Here is an 8,378-nt window from a genome sequence, read left to right as displayed (position 1 = left end):
ATACAACTGAAGGTCATCAGCACACATATGATATTTGCAATAGGTCAGAACCGAGGACACATCATTGACATACAGAGAGAAGAGTATAGGACCTAATACTGAGCCTTGGGGAACGCCTGACACTACCTGCCGCCATTGTGATTTTATATTTCCAGACAGGACGTGTTGCTGACGAGACGTCATGTATGAGTGAAACCATTGCACTGCACTTGGTGAGAAATTTAGACCGCTAAGTTTGGCTAGTAAGATGTCGAAGTCGACGGTATCAAATGCTTTGCTGAAATCTAACAAGCAAATGATAGTCGCTTCTTGTCTGTCCATGAAAAGTTTCAGGTCATCTGTCACCTTTATCAGTGCGGATGTTGCGCTTCGATGTTTATACAGCATTGGAGTAATAAGTAAATGCGAGTATTTATTAATAAAATGTATGATATTTTACACAGTAATAAATATTAGTCTCAATGTAAAAAATCATCGTTATGTACAATATTGTTAACTGTAAGACATATGAAAAGCAGGTACTGTCTTTGTGAGATTAATTTAATTCTTTTTTAATCTTAAATTTACAAAACTTCTTTGAAGAGAACATTAGCAGTTATAATGAGATCATCGTTTACTTTTTGGTTGTAGGTGTCTTTAGCACAAAAAAAATTGTCACTAAATGTGGGAACTCGCGAGAAAGCCACATATAACTTCAATGTGAAAAAAGCAGGTTCTGGTAATTACAGTTCTGCCCTATAAAGCGTTAGACGTTACAATTTATTAACGGTCATTGCAAAAGCTACTTTTGTTGAAAATTCTTGTCTTGTTACTTGGAAAAGCATGGCTGGATCAGAAGGTGTGAGGTTAATGCGGGGTGTGAGCACATTTTATCGGAATCAAAAAATTTGGCAGTGATGATGTACTCGCATAATTGAGTAACCACTAATATTACAACAGTAATTAATGCCAGATTAGCGTTAAGATCTCACATTAATATAATAATAACCTTTTACTTTGAAAGCAATTGATAAGGTGGTAAACAAGACGGGTCTACTAGTTATAATTGAACGTTGTCTGTTTCTTCAGGTTGGACAGAATCAGAACTGAGGTAAACCACTGGCTCTGTAGATAACAAACTGAATGACATTCATATTCATTAACTGTTGTACAGTCACCGTTTTTGGACACAGAATCGCCGTTGAATAAAATTCCGAAACATATTCTTCATTGATTTCTGTGGCATTGAATACGGTGGTAATAAAACTATCGTTATTACAATAACAGTGTTTAGCAATTTTGATGCAGATTAACGGTATTGAGGTTAGAAGAAGTGTAACGTGACGCTACAAACGAATTAAAAATTAAATAAAAAAGTTATAAATTAAGTTATAAAAGAAAACAGAAATGACCTGTTGTAATGAACATTGGTGTAATTCAGTTTATTTGGGCCGTGCTCATCGCTTGCTTACAGAATTTAAACACCACCAACCGCTGTTGTGCGTAATAGTAAGATTAGATTTATAGATAGCGCCTTCCAAATTTTTTACATCGACGTGTATGACTGAACTCACGTGATATACTACGCTTTCGTAAAGAATCAAAACAACAGCAACAACCATCACGTATATTAGGTAAACAGGTTGTCAATAGATGGCACGCCCCACATAGACTTTACAAAGATGTCTTCAAAATAAAATTTTTAGAGATAACAGTAACTTTTCAGTATTTTTTTGTATTTTTTCTCTATAGTCGGCATAATCGTCTACAGAGAATTCAGCAACTGTATACGAGTACATATTTAAGATAATTCGCATTTATTGCTCGGTCTGAGTTATACACTTTTTTTAATTCAATAACATGTTTCGGCACTGTGGATTATCTTCAGATCTAAGTAATTGCATCAGCAACCTGTCCTGTCTACTCAGAACAACAAATCAGAGTGCTGATATGTTGTTCTGAGTAGCAAGACAGGGTGCTGATGCAATTTCTTAGATCTGAAGTTGGTCCGGAGTTCTCGAAACATGTAATCGAATTAAAGAAATGTGCAACTCAGACGGAACAATAAATAGGAATTATCTTAAATATCTATTTGTATTTTTTGTCATTAGTGGTGAGCCAAATATTTAAGATGATGTCTCAATTATTAATTTTGATTAAGAAATACGGGAGATATAGCGTACCGACAAAAAAATGCCATTGAGAAATAATTTATAAGACTATTATCTCGAAAAAACAAAGACTAATCCAGGCGACAAATTGAAGCTCCCTGAAGAAGTGTTCATACTCACTGCAAAACTTACAGCTCTTTTGGAGGGATTTTAACACGCAAAAGGAGTTCAAGAAGAAACAGTCATTATTTTACTAGATTCGCACTCAGATTTGATCGATGATGCTACGATGTAAACAATACCAAAAATTATCCCGTACATAAAATTATGAAAGCCTAAATAAGATTACCATTATATTATGACAGAAGATGCACAGCGGATTAAAGGGAAATTAAGAAGTAGACACGCTGGCCAAGGAAGCGGTAGACATAGGTCCGGGCCACCTGGCTATATACCACATGCCATAAAGGCTACAGTCATGCCCAGTGGAACGAAAACCTGCACCGGTATCACAAAGTTAAACTCAGGATCCAACCCCCCCCCCCCAACCACCTTCCCTCCAAATCAGGCCCTCGATAAAGAAAAAAAAATTCCAAGTACTACAGAAACTTTGTAGTGAGAATTGCAGACCTTCGATTTAATCACGAGAGTTTCCGGTAGCATCTACATCGCCTCAGCATATCGCATCTTCTTCATGTGAATGTGGCAGAGAAGAAGAACTTAACCGCATTTTCTTCGGGTGCAACAGAAAATATCAAGAACCTGCGATGCTGCTGCAGCGTGTGGAGTCCTTCGGCAATGCATAACCAACGAATGTTCAAACAATTTTAGCGACTGAAGACTTAAAAGTGTTGAGCCGTGGCGGCTCACATCGATAGTGCCACTCTGGTGGTTTATCTTTCGTGCCACGGTCAGGGCGGTGAGCAGCGACCTCTGGGGCCTACGCGAGGAGTAACGAGGCGAGGTCCTGTGGGGGGTGTGCTCCGGGACGTGGTGGAAGACGGTTGTCGCGTTGACGCGGCGAGTGTGGGACCGGACCTACCGCACGGAGATATACAAGTTGGCTCTGAACGGAAGGCGCCGTAGCAAGCAGCGGGAAGCGGGCGTCCTGTAATTTGTGTGAAGGAGTAACGATTTTTGCATTGGATGTCCCAGTGGTTCCCGAGAGTTGCGGTGGCCGCTTTCGGAGAAGAGAATTGGTAAGAGCTTGTGTCTAAGCTCTTTTCCGTACGATGTTGCTGCCTGCCGTTATAAACGGGTGAAAATCAGGCGCTCGTATTGACTATACGGGAACTGGCGATGTAAAATTACATTTGTGATTGAGTCTCACTTATACTGTGACAATTTAGAGGCGAAAACTGTGGTGGTTTCATTAGGTCTGGTTCTTTGCTGTGCAACTAAGGGAGTCAGTTATTTGGGGTAACTGAGGGAGCACCATTATGTTGGTCTAAGTGATACGTTCTCCGCGTTTTGTCTATGGCTTTGCGAATCGAAATCGTGGGAGAGTACACGTGTGAGTAATTTGCTATTGTATTGATGGTTATGTTGGAAAGACTGTTCTCTGGTGTGTTAAATCACGCTCTGATTTGTAGCCAATCTAAGCAGAAGTTACCATTGCTACTTGCTTATGTGCTACTGTCCTTATGATTGGCGTTGTTTTTTGATTGTGGGTGTGCTCACGTTAAAAAAAAATTACGGCTACTATTCATAAGGGTTGTCTAGTAAGGAAATTGCTTAAGCCTTTATCATATGCTGGTCTGTTTGCCTATCACATTGGCTTTCTCTGCAGCAACTGAAGGAATGTGTATGGTGGTTCAAGATTGTAGGCTGACTAGTATTTGAACTGGTGTTGAGGTTAAGGGCGAGATCAGCATCCCGCAAACCCGCATGCTGCGCGTGGTTAAATGTTCCGCTATTGGGGAGCCGGCTCTCTGTTCTTGGATTGTGTAAGGATACGTCATGAGTGCAACGCTGTAGTTTTTCGCGGGCTAAACTGCGGGGTGTCGGTGCCGTCCTAGGCCTAGACTTGTGATGTATGTTATGTTGAAAGAGCATTAACTGTACCAAACTTAAGTGAGCTTTTAGTTTGTTTTAAGTCTGTACATGGAATGATGTTGATATTTTGTCGATTGCGGCAATAACTTCCCGTGTGGGGAGATCGTCTGAGGGACTTGTACGTTTGCAGTGCATTCCATCTGAAACGTGCTGCTTAAAACTTGGGACTGCAGCTCTCTGATGTTATATATTGCCGGCCAGAGTGGCCGAGCGGTTCTAGGCGCTACAGTCTGGAACCGCGAGACCGCTACGGTCGCAGGTTCGAATCCTGCCTCGGGCATGGATGTGTGTGTTGTCCTTAGGTTAGTTAGGTTTAAGTAGTTCTAAGTTCTAGGGGACTGATGACCTCAGATGTTAAGTCCCATAGTGCTCAGAGCCATTTGAACCATTTGTTATATATTACTGTTTAATCTTAAATGTCTCTTGGATTTAATATGATTGTTGAGGATTATGTAATTAATTTTGATCGCTGGTTCCTTAAAGGAAGTATTTCGTTTTAAAATATGTGCTCGGTCATAGCTTATTTAAATAAGATTTTAACTCATCATTCAAATTTTCTAGTCTTGCTTTCTTAAAAGGATTTCAGTTAAATGATTGCTATTTGCCTGTTTAAATGTTTGAGTGGTTTAAAGGAAAAGAATATTATTTTGTAATTTGTACTGAATATTCCTTTTGGGTAATACCTGACGTATGTGTTCAATAAATGAGTGTTTAGTCAATGGTGATGCACTGTTCTATTGCTAGCCTACCCCTTCCACTCCACAGCCTATTGAGCTGCTTTGTGTGGAAATTGTGTTCAGAACACCCATCTGACCTGACACCTCAAGTGTAGAAACTAATATACGATTTTATAGCAAAAGAAGAAATAAGGACAGAGATAGTAGTGCCATACTCAGCGGATGAGCGTAGTGGGAGCAGGTGCAAGAATCCAGCACTACCGCTGACGGAAAGGTCCCAGTGGAGGTGGTTCGCCGTTGCCTTCCTGCGGCCTGTGATGAAGTGTCAAGTGTGTGTGTCTGTGTCGTGTGGATGATTGCGTTGAGTGCTCGTGCAGTGTAGTAATGGTTTTGTATTTTCATGGATGGAAGAAAGACAGAGGATGACAGTCGGTGCTCTACATCACATCTACATCTACGTGATTACTCTGCTATTTACAATAAAGTGCCTGGCAGAGGGCTCAATGAACCACCTTCATGCTGTCTCTCTACCGTTCCACTCTCGAACGGCACGCGCGAAAAACGAGCACTTAAATTTTTCTGTGCGACCCCTGATTTCTCTTATTTTATCGTGAAGATCATATTTCCCTATGTATGTGGGTGCCAAAAGAATGTTTTCGCAATCGGAGGAGATAACAGGTGATTGAAATTTCATGAGAAGATCCCGTCGCAACGAAAATCGCCTTTGTTTTAATGATTGCCACTCCAATTCACGTATCATGTCTGTGACACTAGCTCCCTTATTTCGCGATAATACAAAATAAGCTGCCCTTCTTTGTAGTTTTTCGATGTCGTCCGTCAGTCCCACCTGATGCGGATCCCACACCGCACAGCAATACTCCAGAATAGGGCGGACAAGCGTGGTGTAAGCAGTCTCTTTGGTAGACCTGTTCCACCTTCTAAGTGTTCTGCCAACGAATTGCAGTCTTTGGTTTGCTCTACCCACAATGTTATCTATGTGGCCGTTCCAGATTAGGTTATTTGTAATTGTAATCGCTAAGTATTTAGCTGAATTTACAGCCTTCAGATTTGTGTGGTTTATCTCGTAATCGAAATTTAACTGATTTCTTTTAGTACTCATGTGAATAATTTCACACTTTTCTTTATTCAGGGTCAATTGCCACTTTTCGCACCATACAGATGTCTTATCTGAATCATTCTGCTATTCGTTTTGGTTTTGATGACTTTACAATACGGTAAATGACAGCATCATCTGCAGACAATCTAAGACGGCTACTCAGATTGACTCCTATGTCGTTAATATAGATCAGGAACAATAGAGAACCTATAACACTTCCTTGGGGAACGCCGGATATTACTTTTGTTTTACTCGCTGACTTTCCGTCTATTACTACGAACTGTGACCTTTCCGAGAGGAAATCACGAATCCAGTCGTACAACTGAGGCACAAAGCATACTCCTCTCGAAAAGCACCAACGGGGTCGCCGATCTTAACGTCCCCATCAGACGGAGGGAACACCACCAGCAGCGTCAAATGCCCTCAGTTCACATGACACTGTGGAGAGATTTGAAATTCAGTCCAGGACTTTGGCACAAAGACTCGTGATCAGAAACTTCACGCCATCGCCTCTCCTCCCCTTTCCGGCCAAACAATGACAGTGAAAATTTCCTCCGCCACCAGGCTTCGAACCTGCTTATTTCAGAGTCGAGCGCCACCGCATAGGCATCGCATTAGCGGCCTCGGCTATGAAGGCGGGTAACAAAAGCCAATTGAATACAGAAAATTGCAAAGAGTCACTGACTTGAAACACTCGTTCATTCGAGAAATTGGTTTTCGGACCTTTTCAGGACATCTTAAGACGGTGCAAATAGAAGTTACATTGCATGATATAGGGTACTGGCCCTGTGACAAGAAGATAGAAAATAACTTTAATTCAACGCCATGAGTAATGTTCATATAGTATTGTGTATGCAAAAATGAATTCCTTACGGGACAACGAGCGGTTTTTTAATTAGTATTCACCAGCATCTTCCACTGTGATGGCCGATTGGTTATAGATCACTCAGTTTTCATTGGATATTGCATATGGGCTATCAGACCAATTGTGTGATTGGATTGAAGAGTTCCTAGATAACAGAACGCAGCATGTCATTCTCAATGGAGAGAAGTCTTCCGAAGTAAGAGTGATTTCAGGTGTGCCGCAGGGGAGTGTCGTGGGACCGTTGCTATTCACAATGTACATAAATTACCTTGCGGATGACATCGGAAGTTCACTGAGGCTTTTTGCGGATGATGCTGTGGTATATCGAGAGGTTGTAACAATGGAAAATTGTACTGAAATGCAGGAGGATCTGCAGCGAATTGACGCATGATGCAGGGAATGGCAATTGAATCTCAATGTAGCCAAGTGTAATGTGCTGCGAATACACAGAAAGAAAAATCCCACATCATTTAGCTACAGTATAGCAGGTCAGCAACTGGAATCAGTTAATTCCATAAATTATCTGGGATTGCGCATTAGGAGTGATTTAAAATGGAATGATCATATAAAGTTGACCGTCGCTAAAGCAGATGCCAGACAGATTCATTGGAAGAATCCTAAGAAAATGCAATCCGAAAACGAAGGAAGTAGGTTACAGTACGCTTGTTCGCTCACTGCTTGAATACTGCTCAGCAGTGTGGGATCCGTACCAGATAGGGTTGATGGAAGAGGTGGAGAATATCCAACGGAGTGCAGCGCGTTTCGTTACAGCATCATTTAGTAATCGCGAAAGCGTTACGGAGATGATAAATAAACTCCAGTGGAATACTCTGCAGGAGAAACGCTCAGTAGCTCGGTACGGGCTTTTGTTAAAGTTTCGAGAACATACCTTCACCGAAGAGTCAAGCAGTATATTGCTCCCTCCTACGTATATCTCGCGAAGAGACCATGAGGATAAAATCAGAGAGATTAGAGCCCACACAGAAACATACCGACAATCCTTCTTTCCACGAACAATACGAGACTGGAATAGAAGGGAGAACCGATAGACGTACTCAGGGTACCCTCTGCCACACACCGTCAGGTGGCTTGCGGAGTATGGATGTAGATGTAGACATCTTATCTTTGTGGTCTTTCCGCGAAATATAAGTTGGCGGCAGTAAAATTGTACTGCAGTCAGCCTCAAATGCTGGTTCTCTGAATTTCCTCAGTAGCGATTCACGAAAAGAACGCCTCCTTTCCTCGAGAGACTCCCATCCGAGTTCCTGAAGCATTTCCGTAACACTCGCGTGATGATCAAACCTACCAGTAACAAATCTAGCAGCCCGCCTCTGAATTGCTTCTATGTCCTCCCTCAATCCGACGTGATAGGGATCCCAAACGCTCGAGCAGTACTGAAGAATAGGTTGTATTAGTGTTTAATAAGCGATCTCCTTTACAGATGAACCACATCCTCCCAAAATTCTACCAATGAACCGAAGACGACTATCCACCTTCCCCACAACTGCCATTACATGCTTGTCCCACTTCATATCGCTCTGCAATGTTACGCCCAAATATTTAATCGACGTGAC

This window comes from Schistocerca nitens, chromosome 4 (genome assembly GCF_023898315.1).
Source record: "Schistocerca nitens isolate TAMUIC-IGC-003100 chromosome 4, iqSchNite1.1, whole genome shotgun sequence".
Taxonomy (NCBI): Eukaryota; Metazoa; Arthropoda; class Insecta; order Orthoptera; family Acrididae; genus Schistocerca; species Schistocerca nitens.
This window is presented reverse-complemented; position numbering follows the sequence as displayed.